We start from the raw sequence: 13,444 nt of genomic DNA, 5'->3' as shown, positions 1-13,444 counted from the left end.
CTTGAAGTCTTGGGAAATGACCTGGGGCAATGGGAGAAAGGCCAGCGGCTAACAGCAGGAGGCCCTAGAGGGTGTGGCAGATTCCATCTAGTTCAGACAAGGGTTGAGGTCTCAGTCAGAGCCAAGGGCTGGGGAGGGGCAGAACATTAGGACTCCTGGGTGGCCTTGCTTTAAATCAAAGAATACCCTGAAGGAATTTAGCAAGCTAAGCCCCTCTCTAGGAAATGGATAGGTTACAGGCCATGGGTGGGGGTGCCACTGGACCCCCACCTACTGGAGGGAGTGGAAAGAAAAGGAACTTGAGTACTTGGAACAGTGGGGACTGGCTGAGCCTTGGGGGGGGGGGGGAAGCAGCTCTCTGGTTCTGAGCATCACTGTCAGCGTTCCTGTTCTTGGTGGAGCAGCTGATCTACACATTTCAGACTGGACAGGGGACTGGGGAGGGCTGACTCTGAGAAGGGTGTTTCGTGTGAGAAAAGTGGGGGCCGAGTGGAGGCAACAAAAATCCTGCCCTGCAGGGATGGGCTAGGGTTCTCTTTGCGTTTCCAGGGATCCTAGCTGCGTCAAACTGATTAAGCAATGTTTACCAAGCACTTACCTTATTAGTTACTTTTCAGTCACAGAGACCAAGCAACTGACAGAAACAGCCTGAGATAGGGAGGATTTATTTTGGCTCATGGCTTGAGGATATAGTTTGTCACGGCGGGATAGGATTGTGTCATCACAGTCTGCGTGAATGCTTATTATCTGTGTGAACGAGAAAGCACAGAGCTTGGACTGGAACCAGAGCTAGGGTATTTACCCCAAACCATACTACTGTGGCCCTACATCAGCTGGCCTCCTACCTCAAAGGTTCTATAGCCTCACAAAACAGCATTACAGCTGTTGACTGAGTCTTCAAATGCTTGAGCCTTTGGAGGACATTGAACATTTAACGGTTAATATGGAAGTTACAGGCTCCGAAGCCAGAACTTCAGAGGGCAAGATTAGTTTGGGTTTCCACTTCTCTGACAAAACACCATGGCCAAAAGCAACTTGGGGAAGAAAGGGCTTCTCTCATCCTATAGCTTATAGTCTGTTATCCAGGGAAGTCAGGCCAGGAAGTCAAGGCAGAAACCTGGAGGCAGGAACTGATGCAGAGGTCATGGAGGGGTGTTGCTTACTGGCTTGCTCCTTATGGCTTGCTCAGCCTGCTTTTTTTTATACCCTCCAGGATCACAAACCCAGGGGGTGGTATCACCCATGTCAATCAGTAATTAATTAAGAAAGTGCCCCCAACAGGCTTGCTTACATGCTAATGTGCTGGGGGCATTTTCTCATTCGAGGTCCCTGTAATGGTCTGTCCTGTCTCTTTAAGAGACAAGCCACACCTTCACCATCTGCTGAGGCAGGCTGATCTACCTGCTTGCAGCCCGAGTCTCTTCCTTTTCTGTCTCCCTTTTGGAGAAGCAGCTTCCATCTCTCCCTTCTCTCTCCTTCTCTTCTCTTCTCTTCTCTTCTCTTCTCTTCTCTTCTCTTCTCTCTCTCTCTCTCTCTCTCTCTCTCTCTCTCTCTCTCTCTCCTCTTCTTCCTTTCTCCCTCCCCCCTCCATAACCCAGTAAATAAATATCCAACCTCACTCTGCATGGCATGCCTATCTGCCTGTCTCTCACCTGCCACATGGCTCCCTGCCCAGGACCAGCTGCCTTCGGAGACCTGTGGCATGGTCTAGTGGTGTGCCCATCCATCTGTCTCTCCTCGTGGCCTGCTACAGCTGCTTGGGGAACTGCGCCATCCCTGCCTGGGACTACCTGCTCTCAGGATACGCTGTTTGCTGCCTGCTGCCACATGTCCCACTGCCGTTGCTCGGGGATCTTCAGCATTTCTGCCTTTGCAGCTGCCAGGGATCCAGGGATCCTGCAGCATTTGAATTAATCCATTGCAGTCCCCTCTTCCTGAATGACCCTAGCTTGTGTCAGATTGGTGTCGTGGCCTTGCATGGGGTAGAGGGGATAGCACAGAAGCAGGTCCAGGCCTCAAGCATCTCCAGACACCATCTTCAAATGAGGGAAAGTTGGTCTTGCTCTGGTGGCTCAGGAGAGTGAAACAAATAGAGAGTATGTAAAACACATTTTATTATTTTTTTATATTATTTTATTATTGGGCTCTCATGGGGTCAGAGTGGGGCTTGGAGAAGTTCGCTCTACCTGGGACTTCTGGAAGAGGACAAATTTACAAACCTGACTATCAGAGGTGCTCCTGCCACAGGAATGGGGCTCGCAGTAGAGCCTAGCATTCAGACCTGCTAAGCACATGTTGAGTGCTGGGACAGAAGCTGGTCTCAGAGGAAGGCAGGAGTCAGGAGAGGCAGCCAGGAATTCGGAGAAATGCTTAGCAGAGAGAACACGCTCAGAATTCTTGTAGCATTTGCCTCCCTTCATTCCATGTAGTTTCTCAGTATTGGGGAAGGGGGTTCATAGAAGCCGAGATTGGTCTGGAGATTGGGACCAGCCATGGGTATAAGCCACAACAGGCTCGTTAAATTTGTTAGTAGCCATATTGGAAAACAGAGAAATTAACTAGTGTAATTGATTTCAACAAGGTGTTTCATTTAACTCAGTATGTCCAAACCACTGTATCTTCAACATGTAATCAATACACAATTACAAAGGAGATGTGTTATTCTTGTTCCTACAGAGGCTCTGACATACTAGATGTATTTTATACTTAATGGCCCATCTCAGTTAGGACTGGCCGCATTTCAAGAACTCAATGGCCATAGGTGTCTGGTGGCTACTGGATTGCCCAAGACAGTTGTAGAATCTAGAATCTCTTTCCAAGGAGCAACTAAAGGCTAGGTAGGTCCGGAGCCAAACAATAACAGAATTTATTGTTGGGCAGCCTTCTTACAGAACATCTATAGTGTGTCTCTAGAGAGATTTGTGGAAGAGAGAAGAGATGTCTTTTTAAAGACAGGGTCTTATGTAGCCCTGTTTGGTCTCACTATGCAGCTGAAGATGACCTTAAATTCCTAATCCTCCTGCCTCCACCTCCCAAGTTCTAAGATTCCAGGTAGGAGCCACCATGCCTTGCTAACAAGAGACATCTCTTGCCTCTTGCTAACAATGGTGACTGTGTTCTCTGGAACCAGCCTGGCTCCCAGGTCTCCAGATTGTTGACTCAAGTCTCTGCCACTTGTGAGTTCGAGACTGACTTCAGTCAGTTTCTAAACTGCCCCCAAAAGCAGTCAGCGCTTCACCTCTATCATGTCAGGTAACCATGAAGACTAAATAAAATGGCGAGTAATTGCTGTGTGACAGGTGGTGTCAAGAAATAATTCTTTTTATTTTTGTAACTCAAATGGAAACAAATGTGAGTTCCTTTATGGATTAAGGTTGGCAGAATTCCTTGCAGGCATTTATAAAATTCTGTAGTTCTCCCTTCCGGTACATGAGAACCTTGGGGCTTTGCAACTCAGACCTTGGGGAAGTTTCAGCCCCCAGCTATCTGGAATAGGCTGTGTCTATCCTTTCTAGGGTATCACCATTGCCAAAGTGCACCCAGTAAAGCGAAGACTGTCAGGCAGTGTGGGGTCCAAGTCATCCTATTATCTTGGGGTCCCACGCAGTCGCCCATCAGCAAGAGTTTCCCTTCAGTCCTTGCTCTTCTGGTCTCAGCCTTTGAATCAAGGACTCAATCCCTCCCTCCACAGCCCATAAAGATGGAGCTCCTTAGGATAAGAAAGCCCATATTTCACTGTCAAAAAATATGGCTGCTCTCTCTGGGAATGGGGGCAAGGGACACTTATTATTCTGTGGCTATCATCTGCAGTTGCCCCTGGCACCCAGCAATAGCAGAAGGCAGTAATTGCTGTGTTTTTATTAACACAGTGTCCTACATGTGTCTCTGGAACGCCACAAGGTCAAGTTCCCCTATGCACAGGCTCCATCCAAAGAATGCATTAAATACAGTTTGCCTTCTGGGTTTTTTTCTGAGACTCACATGAGCTCCTGGGTGAGGAAGGCTTTTGTAGAAATAGCAAGTGTTTATGAGACCCTGGGTTCCTCCAAAGGTTGACTGGCCTGAGAGCTGAGATGAAACGTCTTCCTTCATTCCATGTCCCTGATTTAGAAGGTGTTTCTTCTCTCCCCTTGCGATACCAGGCTATGCTCTAGGCAGTGTCCTCTCCGTAGAGTGCTCCTACCTGGTGCTCCACCTCCAGGCTGAGATCCACTCAAGGAACTCCTCCCTTCTTTCTCCTCTGGGTGTTAGTAGTGACCAACATCTTTATTTTCCGTGACATCTTTATTTTCTCACCCTGCTAGGTGGGCGCTCTAGCCAATCCTGATGGGTGTGAATTCATTCAGGTCATTATGGTCGCTCACAATCTACCCTTCTGTACAGAGCAAGGCTGTGAATCTTGGGGAGCCCTGCAGGTCTTCCTGCATCTGTAGTGTGGGCAGATGGGTGTCCTACTTGGTGTGGAGAGAATGGGGTCAGGAGATGTAGGTAGGCACCGAGTAAAGGAGCTGGACATGGGTTGTGAGGGTGAAGCCTAAAGCAAATGGATACTTGGTAGGCCTCTGGCTCTGAACTGCACCCTCCAGGTCGAGCACTCTGGACCATGTGTAGTGGAGCAAGAGGCCTCTGATGTGCACTGTGGTGGAATTTGTGCTATTTTAGAATAGAGGTCCTCTATTGAATCCCGACAGGTGTCTGCCTCCTTCTGTGTTTGCCTAGTCCCAAGCTTTTGAGTTTTTGTGAATCTGAAAAGAATCTTCTAAGACCTGTGGCTGGCTGGCTGCTTTAGATGGTGGTCTAGCACACTTGGGTGGCAGTGTGTGAGGGAGGGTGTCACGAAATCCAGCACATGTAGACAAGAGAGCTCGTCTGACTCTTCTTAGGTTACGGTGTGGCCCTGTGCACATCTCTAAACTTCCGTGGTTTAATGTCCCTCTGCACTAAACGGATGTGAGGAAGTGTGTTGACAGAGGTTTCTGTCCTGCCAGGTCCCACAGCCTTCAGTCCCAAAGAAACACACAGAGGCCTACATTAATTATAAACTGCTTGGCCTATTAGCTCAGGCTTCTTATTAACTCTTATATCCTACATTAACCCATAATTCTTGTCTGTGCTAGCCATGTGGCTTGGTACCTTTTATCAGCAAGGCATCCTCATCTTGCTTCCTCTGCGTCTGGGTAACGACTGCAGACTGACCTTTTCCTCTTCCCAAAATTCTCCTGTTCTTGTCACCCTGCCCCTACTTCCTGCCTGGTCACCCCACCTATACTTCCTGCCTGGCTACTGGCCAATCAGCATTTATTAAAACAATACAAGTGACAGGGTACTGGCCAGAGCCATGTTTATTGCCACAACTCTATGAAGTTTCAAGGTCCCTGCCACCACCAAGAAGCATGCTGTAGGCTATTCATAAACACCATTTAAGTGTTTTGTAGCAGATTCTCTTAAAAGGGCTGCAAGGCTTTTACAGCTAAAGCTGAGTCAGGAAGCCTCTCTTAAATGAGACACATTTGCCTCTAGCAAAGAGAGCCTACCTGAGAAAGTGCTGCTACCAAGAAGCTGTGCTTAACTCTGTTCTTTTGTGTCTAGAGTTACTCAGGTTTTATGTGGATATAGTTGTCCACGTTGGTGCCATTTGTTTGCAGTAGTTTCTGTCCCGTCCAGTCCATTGTCCCACAGCAGAAGTTTGGGTCCATGACTTCACCCTGTGTCCAGGTGCACCTGAATCTAGAAAGAAGAGGATCATGGCCTGAGACTGGTGAAAACTGTGGTCACTCCCTTTCCACACTCTCTGCAGAATCAGTCTGTGGTGCTTCCTGAGGGCCCAGAGGGAGCAGCTGCCCATGTGTTACCTCAGATTTTACTAAATAGAGAGGCAGAAAGCCACATTGCCCTTGACTGACAACCTTCATACATGTACTTAACAATTTTAATTTTTCATGATTCTTCTGATAAAAATAGTGCCCAACTAAAAACAAAAACATTTGTATTTCCCATCTCCTTAATTAGTTTCTAATTTGGGGGTTCTTATTAGCTTAAAATCATCTCGCTGAAATGGCCCTCAGATGTGGAAAAAAACATGCAATGCACAATCAATTCCAGAGAGATCTTCCTATTTAATTATGCTGATTGGAGCACTAGAGACCCCCGCGATATGAGCCTCTCAGAAGAGCTTGATTTGTGCGATTTGGTTTTTAAAATTTGAGGGATGCATATTTATCATGTTCAACCCTGTGTTGTTCTCCTTGAGATTCTGACTTATCTTCTGAAAGTGGGAAGAAGATCCCAGGGGCTTCAGCTTGGACTTCCTCCATGGCCTCCTTGGGAGAGCCTAGCCTGCTGGGAGCACAAGCTCTCCCATTTGTCTGGTGGTCGAGAGGCAGGCTAGGGGAGGGTGGGCTGCTAGAACTGTGGAGCTGGATGTTAGAGGAAGGTCTCCATGAAATCATTAAAAAAGGGTCAGTTCTGCGCCAAAGATATTTCCAAAGCAGAATTCTAGAATGGGAAAAACAGCAGATCAAAGAGAACAGTCTCTCTCCCTGCAAACCCATGGGCCAGTGTCAGCTATGCTAAGGACTAGGTAGCTGGATACAGTGAGAAAGGGATGATAGTACCACCCAGGTATTAAAAATAATCTTAAAAGAGTGGAAGAATTGGAGAGATGTCCCGCCAGAGTCCAGAGCTCTTCTATGCATCAGGAGCTACTGAGCAAACACTCAAGCCTTCTGGTCCTCAGTCTTCCCATCGGTTAAATGAGTTTCAGATCACCTGCTGTATATAAACCTCACAAGAATGGTTCCGTGCAGTGAAACACCCAGGATCAAAGGGTGACTTGTGAGTATAGTTGGTATTGATTCCTGAAGACTCCCCAGTCTGTACACATTTGCTTGCAGGTTTGCACAGCTGGGCTCCGTGATAGAGTGCCATCCTACATTGTGTGGAAGGCGTGTGTGCAGGCTGCTGTGCAGTACTATTGGGAGGATGGTTCAGTAGGTGCCACACACCACCATACGGTGCAGTAAGGTAAATTCCCTGCTTTGGGAGCTCATGGTAGGGTTGGGGCTGCAAGGGAGTCAGCAGTAGACTGGGAAAAACCACTCTGATGTGGAGAAACAAATGGTCCTGACTCAGGGCGAATTGGTATTACTCTTAGGATGATCTGTGATGGTCGTCGCTAGGATAGGTGACACTGACTGGGATCCACACACTGTTTCTGATAAGGATCTCAGTTGTAATACCACTACTGCCTCTTGTCTTGATACCCACACCTATCCCGCAGCCCAGTTTATAAACTTTGTGTACATTCCTGCATGATAGGACCTGGGCATCCAAGCCCTCCCTGTGCAGAGCAGGGTTGATGATCTTCTGCCTGGCCCTTCTGGCCTTTCCCATCGTTTTTCCTTAGCTGTCTCTACCTGTTTCCCAGTAGGGTCTAGGGTTAAGCTGTAGATGGAAGTTTCTGTCCCACTTGCTGCCACAGCCGTTCAGTCCCAAAGAAACACACAGAAGCTGATACTAATTATAAACTATTTGGCCTATTAGCTCAGGCTTATTGTTAACTAACTCTTATAACTTAAATTAACCCACAATTCGTATCTATGTTTAGCAATGTGACTTGGTACCTTTTCTCAGTAAGGCATTCTTATCTTGCCTCCTCTGGATCTGACTGGTGACTGACTCTGCCTTTCCTCTTTCCAGAATTCTCCTAATCTGGTTGCCCTGCCTATACTTCCTGCCTGGCACCTGGCCAATCAGCATTTTATTAAACCAACACGAGTGACGAACTTTACAGCATATAAGAGCATTATCCCACAGCATTAACCATCCATGTTTCTTCACTCTTGCCCTCTCTTTAATCACAGACACAGAGGAACGTAGTATGATTTGGACACCAGCATCATCAAGCAACTCCTTAAGTGCAAGCAGACCACTCAAAGACAAAGTCACTTGGGAGTGGGGTAGCATTGATTTAAGTGGAGAGGAAAGGAGGTGAGGCACCCAGGAAGTGGGCTTGAGGGTTTGATTTCCTGGGCGCAGAGAGCTGTTTGGTGCACTACTGATTCTCCTGGCTCATGGAGTCACTAACACTGGTCGTTTCCAGGCCTATGGTGATGGTGTCCTCTCATGAAAGCCAAGGCTGTGGAGAGAGTCATATTGGGGCAGGTATGCAGCAAGGTGGATCTGGTGTCCTTGCCTGTGCCTGGATTTCCAGACCTGCCGTTGGTAGCCCTGGACAGACAGATTTTAGTCCTGCTGTTTTTGGATGAGACTTTCATAGCATCTGGCCCAAAGTTTTACCCACTTGTGAACCTACCTGAAAAAAGAAAGCATGTGTGTTCTCCAGTGTGATATGGAGGACTATGTCTCTCTCCTTGCATTGTGGTGGTGACAAAGCTCTTGGTTTCAGGGCCCTCAGCAACATTCAGTTTTTGCTTCTCCCATCTCTGCCACCAAGAGACACAAGCCATCCTGAACCCCATTTCCATTCCTGGGAACAGGAAGGAGCTGACACCTTTAACTGCAAAGAAATGGTTTAATGGACAATGCACACGCAGGTTCTGTGAGTGTGAACAATTAGTCAAACATTAAAAAGCATCTGCTTGTACATTCACTTATGCACACCCCCACCCCAGAAACTGGGTCTAAAGGACAAAGTTCAGAGTAACAAAACATGTGTCAGCATACATTGTGGGCAGGTGGGAGAGACATTAGCAACTAGATTCCTGGCCTAGCAGCCCTACCCCGTCGTCCCAGTGTGGCATAAAAGAGCTGGAGACTTGCTCTGCTTTTCCCACTGAGCGAGCTGCATGACCAACTTAAAAATGATTGGCAAGTTAGCAATATTTGTTCATTGATTCATGTGCAGCCTGCCTTTCTAGCTGACTGGGAGACAGGGTGGTTATCCTGTTAGAGGGACACTCCTGGAGGAAGCCTCCCTGGTGCCCTGCTACCTTTGGAGTTAGTGGTCTCCCTATCCTGTGGATAATGTCAGATGACTTCTGGGGTGACCCAGCCATGCACTGACTGTCCCACTCACTGCACTGAGATTTGAGATTCAGCACTCACTCTGGGCTGCGATGTTAAAGATGGTTCATCTTTAAGTGGACACTTGCCTGGAACCTTCCATCCATCAGTGGCTGACATTTAGGAAGGAAGTGGTAGTATTGACCTGGCAGTTGTGAATGAGTTCTGCAGCACCAAATCTACCTGCTTGCCTCTTCTTTTCCTTTACTCTGTCGATCTTTCTTCCCCTCTCTCCCTCCCTCCTCCTTGACACAAGCTAGAGTCATTTAAGAGGGAACTGCAGTTGAGAAAATACCTCTACCATATTGGCCTGTGAGCAGGCCAGTAAGCAGCGCTTTTCCATGGAGTCTGCTTCAGCTTCTGCCTCCAGGTTGCTGCCTTGACGTCCCTCCATGCTAGACTACAACTCTAAGCCAAAATAAACCCTCCACCCCCCAAGTTGCTTTTGGTTATAGTGTTTTATCACAGCATTAGAAACCCTAACAAAGACACTCCCTTCCTTCTTTGTTCCCTTATGGTGGTAATTTGAATGCATAGCCCCCCCCCCAAGCTCATAGGGCGTGGCACTATTAGGAGGTGTGGCCTTGTTGGAATAAATATGGCCTTGCTGGAGGATGTGTGTCCTTGTGAAGGCAGACTTTGAGGTTTCTTTTGCTCAAGCTTTGCTCAGTGTGGCCCTCAGACCATTTCCTGTTGCCTGCAAGATGTAAGACTTTAAGCTACTTCTCCAGTACCGTGTCTGACTACACACTGCCATGTCCCACCATAATGGTAATGGACTGAACCTCTGAGCTGTAAGCAAGTTATCCCAATTAAATGTTTTCCTTTATAAGAGTTGCCATGGTCATGGTGTCTCTTCATAGCAACAGAAACCTTAACTAAGACAGCAGTTGGTGTCAGGGACTGGGGTATTGCTATGATAGGCCTAACCATCTTTTTGCTTGGAGGAGTTTGGACTTTGGTAGTTTGGGTTAGGAAAGCAGTTTAAACACTGCTTAATGGGCATACCTGCAGGAACATGGAGGATAGAGGTACTGAGCTATCTGAACTGTTGGGGTCAGACTCAAGAGGTTTCACAGGAAAAGAATTCACATTCAAACTGCCACACGTACCAACTCTCTATTTCTCCTTTTATTGACTTAGAAAAGAAACCCAACTTTATGATCCTATTTGAAGGTCACAGAGAGTAAGGGTACAAACATAGGGGTTTGAGTCTGGAGAAAGTCCTTAGCCCCGCTCACTGTAGGGTGCTAAGGGAGACAGTCACAAGTTCCCGCTGGGCTTCTGGTACTCTCAGATGGGTTGGAAGAGGAGTTTCCCATGAGCCTTTGACTGAAGGTCAACCAACAGAGTGAAGAGAGCTTGCCATCAGTCAGGAAGACCTTAGCTCTGGTTACAAAAGGGACACAAACACAGAAGAAATTAAAACCATATAATAATATTCAATTGAGTGAAGGTGATTTGGGGGTTACTATTTGATTTATATCCATATAAATCTTTTTCAGCATCTGTTTGTATCACAGGTCTAGAAAATAACTCCATATTATGCAAATATGAGATCTAGTTATATACTACATTTCATAGCATGCATACAGTGGTGGATTACTACACAGAGGGTAGTAAACGTCTCCTCATGTTGAATTGAATTAGAGTTATAGCTCAAAATCAAAATGCTGGGCCAGGCACGACAGTGCCATGTGTGACCCCAGCCTCTGAAGGTAGACTCTGGTAGGTGGTGAGTTCTAGGCCAGCCTGGGTCACCTCGTCAGACTGTGTTTTAAAAAGCAACCATACATCAGAAATGCTGTACTGCCCAGAGGTATATAGGCATTTCCTCACCTCTGTTTCAATTGCTCTCATCCCTGTCCCTGTAGCTGCTGCAGGTTACCGCTGGTGCTGCGTGGTGGTCTATCCCTCTAGTGCTTCCGTGTGCTAGGAGAATGCAGAAATCTGAATGCCTAGTCCTAGTGTTCATTTTTCCATAGAGAATAGAGCCTACTGAAAACTTCATAGATACCTTGATTTTTATTTCCTTAACTATGTGTCCTTGTAATTGCTCCACAATCATACACATAGCACTTCTTTAGACCCTCTGTGTAGCAATCCACCACTGTATGTATGCCCTGTATTTGTTGGTCATGTCCAGTTTTCTTTTTGCTATGAAAAACTGTTATTTGTTTGCTTTGATATCCATCTGAACTATTTTGTTTGCGTACATTTAATTACAAAACGGCCTAAGTCCTTGCTAGAAGCAGGTAGAGTATACATTATCTATGAACAAGTTAATTATTTAGTCATAATTGCCATCATAATTATCTCTGAATAGTATGATGTCCCTGTCGCCACCTGGGCCTTGCCTGTGTGTCCTGTCACCTGGAGTGCTTTCTGCTCAAACCTTGATTCTGTGTGCACACGCCTTCACATGCGATCACACCCATTTGGCTGCAGGCTGTGAAGGCCTTTCCTCACCAGTGCGTGAAAAAGAATATTTCACACGTGCTCCACATTAGCACCGTGATTTAGCTTCCGTGTGGAGAAGAATCAATGCAACAGCCAGCTGCCCCCAGAGCATTGAGAGTGGATTGCAAGCACCCACAGCCCCACCTTTGACTGCGACCTTGTCAGATGCCATGTGGTAATTGTAATAACCACTTAAGGTTTTCTCGTGAGGGCTCTTCCCAGGACTGTGGGCCTGTGTTTTTGTCACTGTGGGCCTGCTGGTGTTCAGGGAATGTCCAAGTCTATCAGGAACCTTGAAAGAGAATTTCATCTTGGTCCATTATCAGGTCATCAGTCAGGAAAGCAATCCTACACAGCTCCTGCAAACTCTTGAGTACTTGTTGGGAACCCTGTGTGGTCACACTTCGGAAACTGACTCTTGCAGCAAACAGCGAGGCCACGCCAGCTTCAGCCCACCCCATTCCCTGCACCCTCTACTCAGTAAGTGCTTCTGGGACCTTACACTGCTTTTCAGTCCTGGTGTCTCCATGATGTCCAGACAGCCACCACCTTTCCCTGTCACTCAGCAGGCTTCCTCATCGCGCTTTCATCCCATGTTCCTCGCACAGCAGCGGAAACACTAGGGCCCCTGCTGCCTTTGGGTGGAGGTGGAGAAGAACGAATGTTACCAGGGCTCACCAGCCTTGCTCATCTGTCAGCCTCCCTCCTAGCCCTCTTCTTTTTGGCTTCTAGAATAGCGGTGCCTCCCTGCCTGGGGATGTGAGTGCTCTGCTCTTTCCCTGCAGTGACATCGTTCCAGGTTAACCCTGGCCCACCCTTAGAGAACAGCCCAGCGTTTGCTTCCCTAGATATCAGTTCTATGTGAGGCCTCACTGAATGAATTTTGGCATTATCACATGACTTAGACCATTTGGGCTTCTGTAATGGGATGCCAAAATAGTAGGTTTTGTTGTATTTTTCCAGTATTTGTGTGTGTGTGTGTGTGTGTGTGTGCGCGCGCGCATATGCATGCATGCTAACACACAGAGATTTGAATGTGTGTCTATATTTCTAATTTATCATGCATAACATAACCTTTTACTATTGAGCCAGGCCTGTGGCTCACACCTGCAATCCTAGCACTTGAGAGGCAGAGGCAAGAGGACTGCCGCTAGGTCCAGGCCAGTCTCTTTTATATAATAAGTTCCATGTCAGACTGGGCTACACACAAAGGGGGATCTGACTCCAAAAACCGAACACACAAAAAGCCAAACAGGCTACTGTGTGCACCACGCTGCAGCTTGCTTCATCTCCTTGTCTAGAAATCCTGGAAATCCCATCACCTTAGACCATGCCCTTACCTCATAAACCGCAGAAACTGAACTCACAGTCCACAGGGTGAGAAGTCCAAAGACAAGGAGCCAGCAGATTGATGTCCATGTCCTCCACTGGCAGCTCCTCTGGCTGTATCCTGACATGGTTTCCTCTAGGCAGCTCACTAGAGCCTTCTGTGAGGGCACCTGTCCTGTGCACAAGGACTCTGCTGCCCTCAGGACACAATCACTGCCAGCATCCTCAGCTCATAATACCATTATGTAGGGATTAGGATTTCAACCTAAGAATTTTGAGGGGATACGGACATACAGACCATAGCATCCTTCCTTTTAATAAATATCTCAAAGCCTGTTTACTGTCTCCCCCTCACTAGAATGCAAAAGCCATGTATGTCTCTTTGACAGCTGAACCCCAGATTCCCAGTAGAGAGCCTGAATGTGGCAGGAGCAAACTCTCTGAATGAAGCAAGTATGGGCAAGCTGTGTCCTGAGGAGCGAGAATTACAGCAAGCCCAGTGAGGAGCCCCTCACAGCAGCAATGTAAAAAGAATGGCAAATGGGGGGGGGGGGGGAGCTGCAGGGGAACTCAGAGGCAGCGCCTGACTTTAGGGTGGGAGAACAGACACGGTAGATTGGTCCATGGGCTC

At 47.3% G+C, this 13,444-nt stretch overlaps 1 protein-coding gene across 1 annotated transcript in view; it reads left to right on the top strand.

The window, feature by feature from the left end:
* Nucleotides 1-13,444, top strand: part of Zbtb7c (zinc finger and BTB domain containing 7C) — a 299,886-nt gene that overhangs the window by 69,351 nt on the left and 217,091 nt on the right. The window lies entirely within an intron of this gene.

The sequence above is a fragment of the Microtus pennsylvanicus genome, chromosome 4, assembly GCF_037038515.1.
Source record: "Microtus pennsylvanicus isolate mMicPen1 chromosome 4, mMicPen1.hap1, whole genome shotgun sequence".
Taxonomy (NCBI): Eukaryota; Metazoa; Chordata; class Mammalia; order Rodentia; family Cricetidae; genus Microtus; species Microtus pennsylvanicus.
Note: the sequence above shows the minus strand (reverse complement) of the source record. Positions and strands in the feature narration are given on the sequence as shown.